A 17,634-nucleotide genomic window follows, 5' to 3' on the forward strand; every position below is an offset into this window, starting at 1 on the left:
TTAAAATAGATCTTTACCCCCATATAAAAGAAGAGGGAATCAGGTTGTCCTAAAATAGTTTGCTAGAGTGACTGCAACGAATCACCATACACTGAGTAGTTTAAAACAACAGAAATTTATTCTTTGCCAAGTTTGGAGGCTAGAAGTCCAAAATCAGGGTGTCAGCAAGGCCATGCTCCCTTTTTTTTTTTTCATCAAATTATTTATTTTATTTTTACATTATACATATTTTCTTTCAATGGTATTTGTGTTTGTATTATTTTATACCCATCGTTAGCACAATTACTTAGTATAAGTTTGTATAGAAGAGGAGCTAGTGCTCACAAGTTTCTTACACAATTTCCCCCGTTGATCAGTTCTTTGCTTTGATTCATCCCGTAGACTGCTAAGAACATTTTTGTTGTTTTCCTAAGAGACTATGTGGATAATATACATGCTTTTGCATTTGAATATCCGTTTGGGGAGATAGGAAGCTTTTGCTACTGTAAGTGACCTAATTTTCCTGCCTACCAATGTGCTTGAAATAAAGAACAGCATCCTGCTGTTGTTTTTCAGTTTTTATCTTTTTTTTATTTTTAATTTTTTTATTGTTATGTTAATCACCATACATTACATCATTAGTTTTTGATGTAGTGTTCCATGATTCATTGTTTGTGCATAACACCCAGTGCTCCAAGCAGAACGTGCCCTCCTTAATACCCATCACCAGGCTAACCCATCCCCCCACCCTCCTCCCCTCTAGAACCCTCAGTTTGTTTTTCAGAGTCCATCATCTCTCATGGTTCGTCTCCCCCTCCGATTTACTCCCCTTCATTCTTACCCTCCTGCTATCTTCTTCTTTTTTTTTTTTCTTAACATATATTGCATTATTTGCTTCAGAGGTACAGATCTGTGATTCAACAGTCTTGCACAAAAAAATATGGAACGCTTCACGAATTTGCGTGTCATCCTTGCACAGGGGCCATGCTAATCTTCTCTGTATCATTCAAATTTTAGTATATGTGCTGCCGAAGCGAGCACAAGGCCATGCTCCCTTTGAAGGCTCTAGGGAAGAAGTCTTCTTCCCTTTTCCCTAGCTTCTGGTGGTTGCTGGCAATCCTTGGCATTCCCTGGCTTATTAGTGCATCTGTCCGATTTCTGACACCAGCTCTATATGGCCTTCTTCCCTCTGTGGATGTCCGTGTGTCTCCAAATCACCCTTCTTTTATAAGGGCACCAGTCATGGGATTTAGGGCCCACCCTAATCCAGTGTGACTTCATGTAACTAACTATATCTCCAAAAACCTATTTCCTCCAAATTTTTGGAGGGCACCAGTCAACCCAGTACACATTCTTTAACTTTTTTTTTTTTTGAAAGAATGTTTTAACTTAACAGTCCGAGACACGGAACAGGCCTGATATTCTTGTTCTAATATGATTTTCTAGGTCATGGATGAAATCTATTATGACCATCTGGAAAATGACACTTCTGTGATCCCCTTAGATTCCCCCTCTGATTTTCCTTAAACCAGCCTCTCAAATATAATGCGTCTCCTCCAAGCTGTTGTAAGGCTTGTGGCAGTGCTGATAGTGGCTTTTGTGTGTAAGTGTATGTTGTGGTCAGAGCACCAGAAGACTATAGTGTTTCCACCCTATAGTCCTTTCGTAGCTAATTTTATTGCCCTTGACTGTCCGGTTTTATAGATTATTCCTGAGCTTCTTGAGTCAAATCTGTAGTTAAAGCTCAGACGATCCTTATTTATCCCTGCTCTTAATACATGCCTGGCTGCACCAACAGCCAGCTGAAAACTCCAGATCAGCTCAGCAGAAAGCTGTACGTTCAGGTCAGACATGCTCAAGGGAGGGGAAGATTGCCTGCGGTGTGTCAGGCAAGTTGGCAAACAAGTGTCAACAGAGCAGGAGGCGGGAGGAGAGCAGCAAGAGAGGAAATCGGCAGGAGAAGCGGGCTTTGCTAGACTTGTGCTTTCTGATACAGCAGAGAGTGGCCGCAGGGCAGAGCTGGGGTGCTGGTGGGAGAGGTCATCCCAGGAAGCTTGGCTGAGAAGCCCTGGCTCGCCGTCCTTCACCAGGCCACTTCTCGTGACAGTGCCCCCACCACAGGGATTCTAGCCCTGGCTGGAACTCAAACCTCCTGGAAGGCAAGAGCCCACCCCCTTGCAAAGCACGCAGTTGTCCTGCAATCCCGAGTGCCTTGTAGGAACATCTGCATCCCCCAGACACTAAAGGCCACTTACTGTGTGATTTGATTTATATGAAATACTCATAATAGGCAAATCGATCAGGACAGAAAGCAGATTAGTGGTTGCCAGGGACTGGAGAGAGGGGGAAATGAGGAATTACTATTTAATGGGTACAGGTTTCCTTTTGGGATAATGAAAATGTTCTGGAACTTGATAGTGGTGATAGTGGCTCAGCATTGTGAATGCACTAAATGCTGTTGAATTAATGGTTCAAATGGAGAATTTTATGTGTATTTTGCCATAATTAAAAAATCTGCTTCCTTCTGATCTACCCACTGGTTCTCTATCTGCCCCATGAAACCAACCTGGAGTCTGATTCTTCTTCCGTGGGAACATCATTTTAATGTGTTTTTCTCCTACGTCTGTAGGCACTGTCATGCCCCTGTATCTCTGCTCTACCAGACTGGTCACCATGTGTCCTTCAAATGCTCATCTTTAAAGTTGCTAATCCAGAATAGCTTCCATTGGATAATATCTCCTTTTCCCTTGCTTTTCTGAAATTATGGTATAATGTTGCTGTGCACTGTGATCACCCTATGTTATGGTTAGCTAATCACCTGCTGAGGCCTGGGACTTAGGAGGCCTGAGTCCTGACTCTAACTCGCTGTGTAACTTTTAAAAAGCCATCAGTTTCTCTGGGCCTCAGTTTCTTCACCTGTAACATGAAAAGACAGGACCTCTGAAGTCTTTTCTAAGTCTCAAACTTTATATCCCATTGCCTTGCTCATTCCAGAGGATGGTACCCACAGTGAATTCCTGTTTTCTCACTGGCATTAAGCTAGATCTCCCCCTCACACACCCCCCAAATGTATGACATTGGATTTGGGAGGCTATATGAAAGGCTCCCTGGGATTTCAATGAAATCCTATCCAATTCGATATAGTGCAACATTCCAAAATACAGTTTTGGGTGTCCATTGAAATAGCTAACCATTTATAGTGTTCCCGTTTTTCTGTAATCCAGAAATCTGGGCATGTCTTCAAGCAAGTTCCTGAATAGAGTTCTCTATAGGAGAGGGTCATAGCTAGAGCCATGACTTCCAGTGGAGACCTCTTTTCTGGTGCTTTCCCTATTCCCCAGAGGTGTGACAATGGCCCTGGTTATGAGTGTTGTTTCTAGAACTGTCTGAACTGAGACTAGACAATTAGTAGCGCAAAGAAGCCATATGACTTTCTGAACATCTTTCCCTTGTCTTTATCTTGAGATGAAGATGGTTTTGGTGGTTTGCGTTTGATTTTGTTGTTCTCATTGTTTCTTCAGTAATGATTTGGGTCAAGTTACTAGGAGGCTATCATCATGTTCCATAGCTGCCTCTGGCCCCACCAGCTGGGGATATATATCATTTGTTAATGTGCAGTTATTCACTAGAGGCAATAATGACTGTGCATGATGGGAGAGAGGCAAGTAGATAAAAAGTCTCATTCGGAAATGTTACTGGGGATCTAGAAGCTTCCCCTAAAAGATTTTGATGTAGCCATGATCAGTCTAACTGTAGTAGTAGGATGAAGCTTTGGGAAGAACATACAGCTTGGAGGTCCAAGAGCTAGATTCAGTTTCCTCCATTTGCCAGATTTATAGCCACAGTTGTTTTTTTGTTTGTTTGTTTTTGTTTTTGTTTTTGTTTTTGCCTCTCCGTGCCTCATTATTATAAGCTACCTTATTTGTAAAATGGGGACTCTGGGGGCTTAAGTGAGGCATAAGTGTGTACTGAGCATGGTATGTGGTATGGTACTTCGCAGATGTCACTTACCTTTCCACTCCTCTTTGGGAGATTGTAAGAATCATGTGAGACAATCTACATGAAAAGGAATGTTATAAAACCCAGGGCATCAGTTAGGTTATCTGGCAAGAGAAGTAAAGAGTAGAGTCAATTTTTAGGCTTCAATCTAACCTCTGATCATTATCTGACTCCCTTGGAAAGCAGGACACTCTTTTTTCCATAGGTAAGAACCCTAAAGGATTTATATGTTGTGTCATGGTGGAAAAAGAGTAAAGAGAAGGCTGGAGTCCATGCCTGGAGAGTTGGGGAGGGTGGGACAGTGGACATGTCTGATATAAATACAGGACATTGTAAGGAGAGTGCAAATTTTGTGGCATTGGATGGGTCTTCTCCCTGACTGTGGATCCCCAGGTTTCATCTGTAAAATGAATTGCATTAAATCACTTTTAATATTCCTGTTGGAAATAGAAAAGCTGGGGGTAAGAATCACCCAAATACTATTCCAGTGCTTCACCAGCCCTCATCTCTCTCTTCACAAGTTCTGAAAGGGTAAGTGAGTACAGAACATGAAATCACACAAAAGGGCTCTCTCAGTCTTTGATTCCATGCCCCATGCAAATTTCCACTGCTCTCAGCTAAACAGAAGAGGGATCTTGCTTCACTAAAGACAAAAACAAAGCACACAGAATGGTTTCCTTAGCTCCTCGCCTCCTTTCCCTTAGGCCTACACCATACTCTAAGATTAGATCACTCCAATAGTAAGGAAATACTAGTCTCAAGAGAGCCCACCAAACTGGGAGAGAGAAAAGAATGGTTTTCCCAAAAATCTTAGAGTACAGCTGACTTTGGCAGTTCATTCCAGCCTTTCTAGATTAGGACATCCCCTTACCAGGTCCTGGAAGAGTTAACAAGGAGGACCAAGATGGCAGTGCCTTCTTCCTTAAGGAAAAACCCAGATGTGTGGGATAAGAAAGGAAACAAATATTGACCCTAAAATGCTACAGTGTATAAAATGTGTGGTGTATTAAATATTTTCAAACTTGACCAAGCCATAGTCCCTGCTTGGATTTAAGTGCATGAGAACCTCCTCTGAGCCCATCTTGTGGGTTCTACGATTTCTTTTTCTCCCCAAAAGAATTTGAGATACAGATACAATCTGATGTGATAGTAACTTCGTGAGATGTCTTCGAGACCCCCTCCTGCTCAAGGAAACAGGCTGTTTCATGAATAAAGTCACATCAATGAAGAATATTCATATCTTGCCTGATGCCAAGCTTCTACTTAAAAATGCTTGAAGACCTAGCTCCGAAAATCAGTCCCTGCGTGCATTTATCCCTCCTCAGAATCTGCATGCCCTGGATTGTCAGATTTCTTGTGCCTCCTTTCATTCTGATACGCTTCTTCTTTTAAAAAATCCTTCCTTTGAGATGTCTCTTGCTGAAGCAAATAGGGAGTTATTACATGGCAGTCTCCCTGAGGCTGTTTTGTTCAGGTTTGGTTGTCCAAGGCAACCGAGAAAAAGAAATTGGGGGAACAAAGCCCCTTTGCTTTGTTGGGTTACCTTTGATAGCTTGAAAAGGTCAAGAACTTCTTTACCTAGCAGAATCTCCGGATAACTTTGCTGAGTGATGAGTGGGATGGAGTTTCTCTTTAAAAGCCTAACATCCTTCCACCTTTGTTCATATGCAAAGTGTTTTCTTAAAATGAGGCCCTCTGCATTTGCGTGTCCTCACACTCTAATGAGACCTGCACTGCTGCCAAAACAGAGGCAGGGACTGCTAATGCAGCAGGGGGAGCCAGCTCACGGGTCTCCTATTAATGCAGGTGCTACAGCTGGCCCAGAAAAAGAGCAGCATCGCTAATGAGGACCATGAGATGACATGAACATGGAAACCTTGCCTAGCCCTGTGCATAGCTTTCAGGTCCTCACTCTTTAGTCTTTTTCTCTCCCTGCAACTTGGGAAAAATTTATCTGGCCCCTGTCTATAAACGGGGGGGAGGGGGACTCTCTTAGACTCTTGAGTCTCATTCAGATCATTAATGTATTGAGCTTTTAATTTAATGAGTGGAAGGAAAGGACATGAGTTTGGTTGGCTTTAAATGTAGCAGAAACATAAATGCTGAGTTTCAGGGTCAGGGTTTATGATCCTTCAAATGATACTCATCCAGTGCCTGGTCTATGTGAGCCATGCTGCCAGGCTGGGCTGAGGGTGTTGCCGGGCAAGTACTGTACCCAACATGTTGTAAGGAGGGCACACTCTAATAGAACAGGTAAGAAGTATATCCAGATTACTACAGTTCAAGATGGAAAGTATTAAAAGAAACGAATAAGGGCTATAATTTCAGAGGAGAGATTCTTTTGAATCTCTTCTCACTATTTCTAATCCAGGCTGCCACCGCCACCTCCACCACCATCATCAATCATCTCCATCAGCTCCTCCCTGGGCTTCCGGCAATAGTGACTTCACTGTTTTCTGGCCCACACTGAGCACCTGCTTTGTGCTGAGCAGTGGGAGGGAGGGAACACCAAACATATAAGGGGTTTGTATATGCAAGACAGAGATAAAGTCCCTCTAAAATAAAAATCGGAGGCAAACTCTGATCCATGGTCTCAAACATCCATGTCCACAGGGGCCAGACAGTAGCAGTGAGTGCAGGGAAAGGCACCAAGGGTAGGAAGTGGGGTTAAAAAGAAGACTTATGAGAACCTGAGCAAGGGCTTCCTGTCTAAAGAGTGCGGTGGTTACTTAGCCACGGTTAATTATTGCCAAGCGGGAAAGGAGGGCCAGGGCGGCAAGACATACAGAACATTTTGTGTCAAATCTCTCAATCTGTGAGTCTTGACAACATCGAACATGCCGTGCAAACAAAGCAGTCAGAGGGCCTGAGGGGTCTGCCATCTGGCAAACTCTGGCACATACTAAGGAGAATGTGGGAAAGGCCGAGGTGACTTGCAGCCAGGGGTCTCCAGGAAACTTGTGGAAGAAGCGATCTTTGATATGGCCTTGGAAGAATGGATGGAGGAGGGACAAGGGCGTCCCGAGTAGAGGACAGGGAATAAGGAAAGGTACAGACCTGAGAATGTGGAGCTTGTGGTCTGAAAAAGGGCAAGGACTCTGGTAGCTGGAGCCTAGGGCATGAGCAAGGGTCGGGGGACCCATGGGCAACTTCAGGCCAGAGGAGGTTAGTGGATGCCAGTGGATACTCCAGTGACCTTGTGCAGGTCACTTACCACTTACCCGCTTGAAACCTCAATTGACTCACCTGTGCAGTGAGGATGGTGACCCCGTAGCTGTCAATCTACCTCCTGGAGTTGTTGGAAGGAGTTGACAGGGTCATGCACAGAAAATGGTAGGTGTTGTACCTGGCGTCGATAGGGAGTATTTAATAAGCACTGGTTCTTCCTATGATTGAATAAAAAAGTTTGGATTTTATTCTGCTTTCACTGTAGCACTGGTGAAGGGCTGCTATTTTCTTTTCTTAAAGATTACATTTTCACTTATTTATGGAAACTAAAGTTTAGAAATGTACGAAGAAGAAAATAACAATCATCTGTGTCCCTACCGCCCAGATTTAACCACGCTTAATATATTGGTGGATTTACATTTGCACCCAGCCTCCTGCCAAAAAATCATTCTTGATTTTGTAAAAAAATAATAATATATCCAGCATAAGAAATTGTTAAAAAGTAGTACAGTGCAAAAAATGGCAAACATTTACATTTACCATGACTCCATTGGGTGTGAATCATTTAAGGCAGCCTCATACGGGTAAAAGGCTGGGTGTTTCCTCAAGGATATTGGGGTTGCTGTGAGGAGACGCATGGAAGTGGCACAGGTCCTGATACATGGTGTTCGCTGTGTGTTAGCCCAGAGGAGTTAGCATAGCAGCGGGCTGCAAATGAATAGGGACTATTGCACAGCTCTTGAGCGTGATTTCTGTATAGCATTTAGGGGGGAGTCTAGTATTCAAGTTGGACCCCAGACTTCAAGGTCTCCTGTTCATTACCAGTTTGCAAAGAAATATTTGACACCTCTTGTGGTGAACTGGGAAGGGGGAGCTGATGTGGTGTTGTGATTTAGTCCTGTTTGTGACCATCTGTGACTGCATGATATTAGATGAGTCACTCGGAGCCTCTGTTTTCTCAGCGGTAAGATGTGAACAGTTCTGCCCACCTCCCAGGAGCCTTGGGAATGTCACGGGCTGATGCATGGAGGGCTCCAAGACAGAGAAGTCACCAAATGTTAGTCCCTCTCCTCCCTACCCCTCTCCCTAACTGCTCCACTCCTTTCCGGGTTTGGTTTAACACTCAGCAACTGGAAGGCTCCCAAGTGCTTACAAAGTCCTCCTGGTTACATTTTAGACCCTCGCTCTTTTCCGGAGTATTCCTCTGATCCTGATTCTGTAGTTAATGAGTATTGATTGTGACATCTGTGTTCACTGGTGGCCCAAGAAAGGGGTGCACATGTTGGCTGCCTCTGGTTAACAGCTCAGCTGAAGGCAGGAAGGAAATTAGATGTTAGAAGGTGGTCCTTTGCACCTGAAATTCATTATAGATTTAAACCCATTTTGAAAATGCGTCTTTAACTCAATGAACCAGAGTAAAAGCCTGGGCCACATGGTGAGAAACCCATTTTGCTTAGTGATTAAAAAATCTGGCACTGCCTAGTTCCTTGAGCTTTGCTGGAATTTGCTATAGCTTCTTTTTACCATAAAGCAGGTGTCAAGTGAGGACTTTGTGTACGTTTATGATCATTATGTTGTATTAAAGAGCCATGTTGAGTTCCAGCATGAGAATAAGAATATTGCATATTCCTCTACCTGCAAAGCAATTAAATTATTGTCTGACATGTTTATAGCTCCAGAACCAGTAATCAGCTTTTAGTCTGAATAGAGGATGTGGTGTTCTAATCCAGTGCTTTGCTGAGAGGTTCATATTTAGCATTTGCATTTGATAATTTAATTTAAATAATACAGAGCGAGTACGCTTACAGTTCTTAGCAATTGTCAGAGTCACAGAGAAAAAGGCAATGCACAAACTGATTTTTTGTAAATAATTTTGTATTCCTGAATGGTTTTTACTTCCTTGTTATTAACCTCTGCTGCCCTCACTGAACAAACTGGAAAATGGTAGGAGCGTCTAAAGTCACAAGTATTATGTCTCTCTTTGTTCCCTTTTCCCTCTTCCTATGGAAACAATATCTGAGCAATCTGCAAATTTCCATGAGAGAGTGAAAAGCCTGCAGTGAACCATTAAAAAAAAAAAATCCCCCAAAGGGACTTTTTTCTTGCAAGATGCCTTTATGTATTAAAGATCAATTTTCTGATAAGATTCTCTGTTCCAGAAAATATTTGGTAATTTTAGCAAACGTGAGTGCTTGCCACAGGAATAGTGAATCTCCAGTTAAAGCCCAGTAATATCACAAACTAAATGAAAGAAGTTTCAGGAAGAGTCTCTTCTCTCCAACATTCCCCTCCAAAATAAAGTTTATGGGATGATTTCAGGATGTTCTTTTATAGGACTTTCTGGCTATCGTTGTTTTAACACAGAATTTATTTTAGGGCAAAGTGTCCCTGCTGGTTTCCAAACATGAATCCTTAGTAACAACTTCAAATTGTTGTGATTTCCACCTTTTCCCTTCTACTTCCCAGGCACAAAATAACCCATGCAGATTATCCCCATCTGTTGGAAAATCACAGGCCTTGAGAAAGGAACTGCATGCCTTTTGCCATTAATAAATTTTTTTTTCTTAAGGTATTTTTTTCTCCGTTTTGCATGTCTTTATACCTGTGACCAATATGACCTGCCTAAGCCTTCTCGGACACCAACTCTTGATTAGGAGTCAGGAAGATCAAATGAATTTGTTCATTTGTACTGTGCCTCCCTGTTCCTAAGACCTACCTTGTCACCTGAAATGCCGATTAGTTGCAAATGTTGCACACATCAGCCTATACATATGCCTTCAAAGGAAGCCTCTTTTACCGTAGAATGGCATTTCCCAACAGACGTGTTAAGAATTGAGTTAAATAGAAATATTTCCGTAGATTTCCTCGTGTTTGTAATCCATGGGAGTCTCCCCAGGGAAGGAAGTAGAGTAATTGGTGAAGATGTGTATCTTCCCTCTGGTATTAAGATTCAGGACCGCTGGCCATGCATAACCCTTCCTGGGAGCACATTAGTGTAGCTGGGGGTTAGACAAGGCCTCCCATTCATATCTTAAATATGTCCTGGGAAATAAGACCTTGAATCTGCCCAGATGCCCAAGAATAGCCCTTACTCTCTGTCAACCACAGTACTGGATATTCTTTTCACATATCCCAACGACCATGGACTCCATCAATCCCCGTTTCCACATGCTGAAACTGAATAGTGGAGAGGTGAGCTGACTTGCCCATGGTCATGCTGTTGGGAGCAGAAGAGCTGGAATTAAATGCAGGGGTTCCCACCCCAAAGTCCCGTGCTGTTTGCATGCCCTCACATACTCCAGCTGCTACCTCTTTGTGTGTATCAGCAAATGTCCTGTTCATGTATTACGTTGTTAGGCACATCTGTAGCCTTGGCCTTTGGTCAGTATTGATCACCCCGAATCCTTTTCTGATATGTTTGATTATGAAAGTGGTTGCTGGTAGCTAAGTAGCAATGATGCAGCCATATAAAGGGACTTGTGTGTTTGAATAACTCCCAGAATCATAGGATTCATGTGGCCAGAAAGTGAGCCCTTGGCTTAATCTTTTTCCTCCCACTATCTAGCTCTCCTGGTCAAAATTTACCTGAATCACATAACCCTATACTTGAGTCTACTTTAATTCATCCTAATTTCTACCTTTAGTGATTAAGTTAATGACATAGGGGTGATCAAACATCTCTGGGCAGTGTAGACACAACCCTTTCCATGCCATGGGTCTTTCTGATCTGTTTTGGATGTCCTAGCTCTTGACCTCCTATGGGTGTTTAATCTTAGAAACCAAAGAGAGGACTTGAGAGAAGCCTTTTGGTCGGGGGGGGGGGGGGGCTATGGCTCTGGAATGTTTCCCAGCATGACGTCCCAGAAGCAATCACCAAAACGCGAGTTGGCAGCTTCTGAAGGGCCATGAGCAGCCATCCAGGCAATTTAATGTACTGCTCTTGTGATAGTAAATGTTCTTCATAGGAACAGACCTGATAAAAATCCCAGGAACATGGGTACTTTTATCATCGCAAATGTAACAATTTTCATTTGTTTTAATTCCATGATTAGTTCTGTTAATAAAAATGTCTATTTAAGCTATTTAAGATGCCCACTAAAATTCTCTAATATTAATTTCATGGAAAAATTCCAACAGAACTATATTAGTTTTTCCCCCATTAAGGTAACATTATGGACTCTTAATGGAGCTCTCAGCTATAATGGTTTTTATTGACCTAATTATTAAATGAATTAAAATTTGTCTCACCGCCTTCAAAATTATGTAACAGCGGTGTCAGAGAGACCGGTCACTAAGGGGTGAAAAGGGAGAATCCCTGGACTGCGCCTCCTTTATACGTAATATATGTGGCTTATCCCAAAGGAAATACCAGTGACACTATAGCTTCATTGAATGCATTTGGCCTTTTGCCGTTTAGGAAATTTTTCAGATCGCAACGCTACTGTGTGGTGACTGAGTGACACTGCTGTACATGGGACACTCCTGGTTTTGCTTTCTTGCCTCTCTTGATGCTTCCCTCTTGTGATGATTTCCAAAAATAAAAATTTAGAATTTTAGCAGTGATATTAAATATCAAACAGCAAGTACGTGACACACCAGCCCCCTAAGGCCCTCTCCCCATGCCAGGGCAGATATCACTAAAGGATTGCTGCACCCTTCCTCACTCAGAACAATGAAGTCCGGGGATCTGTCGCAGGCCCGTGCTTCAGACAACCCTGTCCAGTTGGAGTTGACGTGGCAGTTGAAAGCTATTTTGCATCCTCGATAGTCACAATTTATTAAGTATTTTCGTAGACCCATACATATGAATCTTATTTCCTCATCAAGGAAATTCTGTAAGAGAAGGATAAGCATGATCAGTCCTAGTTAGCAGACAAAGAGCCAAGACGAGGTAAGGATGGGACTACATCAGGGCCCATGGCTGGTGAGGGGAAGTAAATGAGAACGAGAAGACACAGCTTCTGACTCCTGGTCTATTGACTGCTCTGTCAGGCTTTCGTTCTTCAATTCCACAAGTATTTATCGAGCACTTTCAATGTGTCAGGCACAAGATAATCAGCAATGAGCAAAACAGGCATGGTCTCTCCTTCAAGGAATTTCCATTTTGGTGGAGACAGATAATAAACTCACAAATACATAAGATGATTTCAGGTAGCAATGGATACTGCGAGGAAAAGATTAGAGAGAGCCACAGTGGTTTGGGGAGTTGCAGGGAAGTTCTCTTGGAAGACTGAGTCAGAGCCAAGAGCCAGAAGGAGAAGGAGCCATGCTGAAGAGCCTGGGAACAGAAGTCAAACAGAAGCAGAGGGAGAGGAGCTGGGGTAAAAGGTTGAGGATGGAAGGAGCTCCATGTGTTCAAGAGATACTTGAGAATGGTCTTGGTGGGGGAAAGAAAGAGGTAGGCTGGGGCCAGATCATGCAGGACCAGGGTAAGGGGTTTGGATTTTAGTCTCCTTTTATTGGACACTCATAAGAGAACATTAAATATAGAGCGACACAACCCAGTGCGTGTTGAGCACAGAGTGGAGACACCATGTCCAGCCCCCACAGCAACATCTACTCAATCACTAGACACAATTCTGTCTTGCGACAAAATGCGAACTAGGGCAAACTATGTCTTGCTGAAGGTGCACACTCCTCCTCCATGCTCCTCGCCCCCACCTCTGCCCTGCAGGCATGGACTAGAACATACCCAGGGACCCCAGGGCAGGACATTCAGGAGAGATTTTGATAGTGACAGAAATGAAGACAAGGTCATTGAGTGCCATACGAATACTCGAACAATGCACAACTTCCAGAAAGGAGATAGGTACATAAGCCCGTTTGAGCTAAAAATAGAAGGCTCCCCCTTCAGCCACATATATACATTCATCCATTCATTCATTCATTTAATTTAATTTAATTTTATTTTATTTTATTTAGCCAGACAATAGTTTGATGGTTTTATTAACAACTATGACAAGCACAAAAGCTGTCTGTCTATTCATTTTCTTTGCTGCACAGCCTGGCATTGGGATTGGTGACTCTGAGGTCCAGCTGGGTTGCTCTTTCCACATCAGCTTCGTGGTTCTTAGAGGAGACACTGTTGAGCAGTCTCTGCACAGTAAGATTCATTGCACATCAGCAGCACTTCAAGCTCCTTGACATGTGGACTAGGAACTTCTGGAAGCCCCTGGGCAGCATGTGCTGTGTTTTCTTATTGCTCCTATAACCAATGTTGGGCATCGGGATCTGGCCCTTGAATCTTCTTTGCACCCTATTGTCACTGTCTCTGGGTTTCTGCCAGTTATGCTTAATTTTGACGTATCAGTCTGACTGGTGCCAGATGAACCTCTCAGTCCTCTTTTGAATGATCTTAGACTTCACCAGAGGTCTGAGGGCAGCCATGATCCTGGGTAGGAGATGGCTGCCACCTTCGCAGGCAGCACTGGGGAAGAGCGGGGCCTTCAGCCACCATTTCTAATTGAATGTAGCTCTGTTCTGCTTGGTGGCAGCCTTTCTTTGACCTTAGTCCTTAATATACAATTAAACTCACACTCAGTGTACTTTTTTGGTTTATTTAATCCCTGTATACTTTCTGAAGCAGCATTATTTTCTATAAAAATAATAAGACCTATTATTCATATTATCATTAGCAATACTAGCAATTTGCTGAGTAATTACTATGTGCCAGACACTGTGCGAAGTGCTTTATTTTCATCGCATTCTCTCAACCTTCTGAGGTAGTTACTATTATTATGCCATTTTACAAATGAGGAAACTTAGCCACAGAAGGATTAACTAGAGCTTACCCAAGGTCATCAGATAGGGAGGGTGGAGTCCAGGAGATGTAGCTACATAGACCTCACTCTTCACCAAAAATTGGACCCTCCCACATATTGTCAAATGAAACCATGTGCATGAGTTTTGGAATAAACCAGGGCTGAGTTAGAGACCTGTCGCAGTTTCTTCACCTGTCATCGGGGGTGATGACAGCACTGACCTCAAAGGGTTTGGTGGGATGAAATGAGATATAATAAAACATATCGTGGAGTGCCTAATGCACAACAAATGCTCACCCACCCATACCACATGGGGATCAGGCCTCAGTGCCCTGCCCTGCAGGAAAAGAGTAGCTGTCTCACAAGACTCTTGAGGACATTATAGGAGGACATGTGTACAAAGTTCCCTCCACCCCCCTGTAAATAGTGGTGGCTACTGAAATTAATGTAAGGACAATGTAATATCCCGAATGTGTAACACCCACTGCAAACCAAAGTAGCAGCTGGGGAGATCTCTTCTGTACTTGTCATTTCTGCAACAGGAATGAACTTGGTCATTGATAACATGAATGCCCCTGAAATCGAGTTGTGGCGATGCTAATGAGCTGGCACATTTTTAATTCTGTCTGATACTGTTTCCGAAGGAGCCATTTGTGCTGTAATGGGAAAATTTAGTGCAAGACCTTTGAAGGAAAGTCTGATGTGTGATATTTAGTTTAAGTCAGCTCTGACAACAGTATGTTCTAAAGAATTGCAGATGTTCTCAAATCACATAGTATTTCTCTAAAAAAGTGTGTGTGATATTTATCTGATAGAGCATGTGGCATGACAGGGAGTGTGAGTTTCTTTTTTCCTGGTTTAAAAACAACAACAGCAACAACAACACAAATCTCTGGCTGAGCTTATCTGAAACATCTTGCATATGTGGCAGTAAGATTAATGGATTCCAAAACTGTGCCCTATGCTAAGAAGCTCATCAAGGATTCATGTTAACATGGAATGCAGTTGGGAAGTGCCGTGGGCTGTATCTGCCTCACTCTGGGGGATTCTGTGGGGGCCAAGGCTAAGGGCCCTGCAGAACCTGAATGGGGAACACAAGAGGATTCCTGCCTTCACTGGGCATGCTCTCCAGCACCAGGCATTTTTTCCTCTGAAGTTACATCCCCACTAAAGACAGAGAGAAAGAATGGTTTCCTCTTTCAAATGAGGCAGCAAGGCAATAACTTCATTCCAAAGGTTTTACCTACCTGAATCAAATCTTTCTTGTAAAGACCTGTCCCCTATTTTTACCAAGGTTATGTCAATTCTGCTTTGCCTTAAATTTTCCTCTGACCATGCTCTGAAGGAAGTCTTCACTGAATTCTTGCAACCACTGTTCTTCTGGCAGGCAGCATGGGAGCGGGGAGGTGAGGGTCTGGGGAGTGCCAGTCTGGAAGCTGGGAGACTTGGGTTCTCTCTGCCACTAGCCATGTGACCTTGGGCAAGCCTTGGCTCTCATGGTCATCTAAGGCATATGAGGGACTTGGACAAAGCTTCCCTTCATCTGTAACACAGTGTCAACATCAACTTTGCCCTTCCTCTCTTGAGACACACACTTGATCTACACATTCTTTCCGGCCTGTAACAAAGAAAGGCTGCTTCTTTATTTGACCTGCAAATTTCCCTACTTTGTTTTTAATGATCATCTAAAATAGAGGTTCTTATTCTGGAGTCCCTAGATAGACCCTTAAATGAGATGCAAAAGCTGCAATATAGGTGAAATATTTAAGGGGTCAGGGGAAAGCTTTATGATTTTCATTTATTTATTCAGTAAATATTGAACACCTATTATCTGCCAGACACTGAGCTAAGCAAGGGAAATAAAATGGTGATCTGGGCAGATATAGTCCCTGACCTCCCTGAGCCTCCTTTATAATTAATCAGAAAGATTCTAGAAATGAGTCAATGGGCAATCACAGTGCGGTGGGAAAGAGGTGGGGGGTGTATGTCATGTAGAACACATGGGGTGATATTGGAGCTTGAGAGAGGGGCTCCTCACTCAGACTCCATCACGTTTTCATGGGCCTTCAGACCTAGAAAAACAAAAAGGATAGAGCCTCTGAAACAAAGGAAAGGGAATTTGACATGATGCTAGTATGAGCAATACCTAGAGGAAGTGATGACAGGTGGACAAATACATTCGAGATGTTAATTCATGGCTAATAAGACATTGGCTTATTCCATGACTAATAAGACATTGCAGTGTTTGACTTAAAAGCTTGCCCTGGTCATGGTCGTTGTCATCACAATCATAGCTAATGTATATTGAGCTCTTAGTGTGTACCAGGTTCTTGCTAAGCATTTAACATCAGTGATCTGATTTAATCTTCACAAAATGTCTGTGAGGAGGTCATCTCATCTGGTTTTATCCATGAGAACGCAAGGGCTCATGGGTATTGAGTTATCTGTTCAAGGTCTTCCAGCCAAAAGGGTAGCAAATCCAGGATTTAAACTCAGGTATGGGTGATTCTTAAGTTTAACACAAGTACAGATTTTTGGATCACAAGAAGGGTGTACCTGGAACCTTTACCTTTCAAATAGTTGGAAAACCATGTTTTCTTGAATTGCTTTGCCAGATATGGCCAGGCCTTAGATTTAAAAATGAAAATCACATGTTAGCACCATCTCTTCCTCCTCACAGTGGAAGACTTTCTCTCCTGGGCAGGCTTCGAGAGGCCTTCAATTACCAGCTCAAATCGAGCTGGTTTAATACACTCATCTGTGGCCCAAAACCAGTCGTGGAGTTCAAAAGAGAAGCAAAGCTCTAAGGGGCTTATTAACAATTTAACATTTCCAAAGCCTGTGGGATTGTTAATTCCATTTGCCGTAGACATACTGTCATAATGATTAAGACCTAGTCACTGTAGGAATGCAGAAATGTGAAATCCATTGTGTGGCTGCGCTCTTCCCACTGCCTTATTGTAAGGCTCTATGAACCTCCTTATCTGCCCGAGCACCTTACACTTTCTCATACAACTGACCTTGACACCTCCACATCCAGAATGTCTGTATTATCTCTTCCTTCTTTTATGGGAGTTTGATCCAAAAGATACAAAGCCCCTGAAATAGCTTTTATGGATAGTCTTACTCCCCAAACACCTGGAAATTTCCTTGCCCTAAGAAGTATGTCGGTTTATCATTCAATTATCATTACCCTCAGGCTTTTACTGAGGGCAGGATCTGCCCTCCGGGGATACAAAAGTGAGTCAGCCCCTGCTCTCAAGAAGCCATGGTCAGCAGTCAAACTGCTTGAAAGGAAGGAGGAAGAATTTATTTACTCACGTAACTTAAAAGTCTAATGGTAGAGTTGATTCAGGCATGGCTGGGTCTGGGGGCACAAGCTGTGTCACCAAGGGTGTTGTGTTTCTCTACTTCTTTCGAGTAGCTTCTTCCCAAGGAAGGTGATGTGAATAGTAGCAGCTTGAGGCTTACATCCTATTAGATTAAGTGGAAAGATTGTTTTTCCTAGCAATGCTGATAAAAAAGAATGTGCGCAGAGAACTCTGGTCCAACTTGAGTTACATGACCATTGTTGAACCAGGAACCGTGGCCAGAGGGATAGGGTGCTCTGAGCGACCAGACTGAGATTCTGAGTCCATGTATAGGGCCAGGCAGAAATAAAATCAACTCCATCCCAAGACTAAGTAATATAATGGTTTCCTAGAAGAGAAAGGGGTTCCATCGCAAA

The 17,634-nt window shown here is 43.0% G+C and overlaps 1 protein-coding gene and 1 non-coding gene across 4 annotated transcripts in view; one reads left to right on the forward strand and one right to left on the reverse strand.

The window, feature by feature from the left end:
• The window catches only part of FHIT (fragile histidine triad diadenosine triphosphatase), a 1,452,058-nt gene that overhangs the window by 1,373,601 nt on the left and 60,823 nt on the right, over positions 1–17,634 (forward strand). The gene's annotated exons all lie outside the window — the stretch shown is intronic.
• On the reverse strand, positions 914–1,020 carry LOC114214688 (U6 spliceosomal RNA). The gene has a single exon (XR_003610469.1). It is a non-coding gene; the product is annotated as a U6 spliceosomal RNA (small nuclear RNA).

This window comes from Eumetopias jubatus, unplaced genomic scaffold (genome assembly GCF_037043125.1).
Source record: "Eumetopias jubatus isolate StellerSeaLion01/CBP00866 unplaced genomic scaffold, mEumJub1_p1.0 scaffold_1, whole genome shotgun sequence".
Classification (NCBI taxonomy): Eukaryota; Metazoa; Chordata; class Mammalia; order Carnivora; family Otariidae; genus Eumetopias; species Eumetopias jubatus.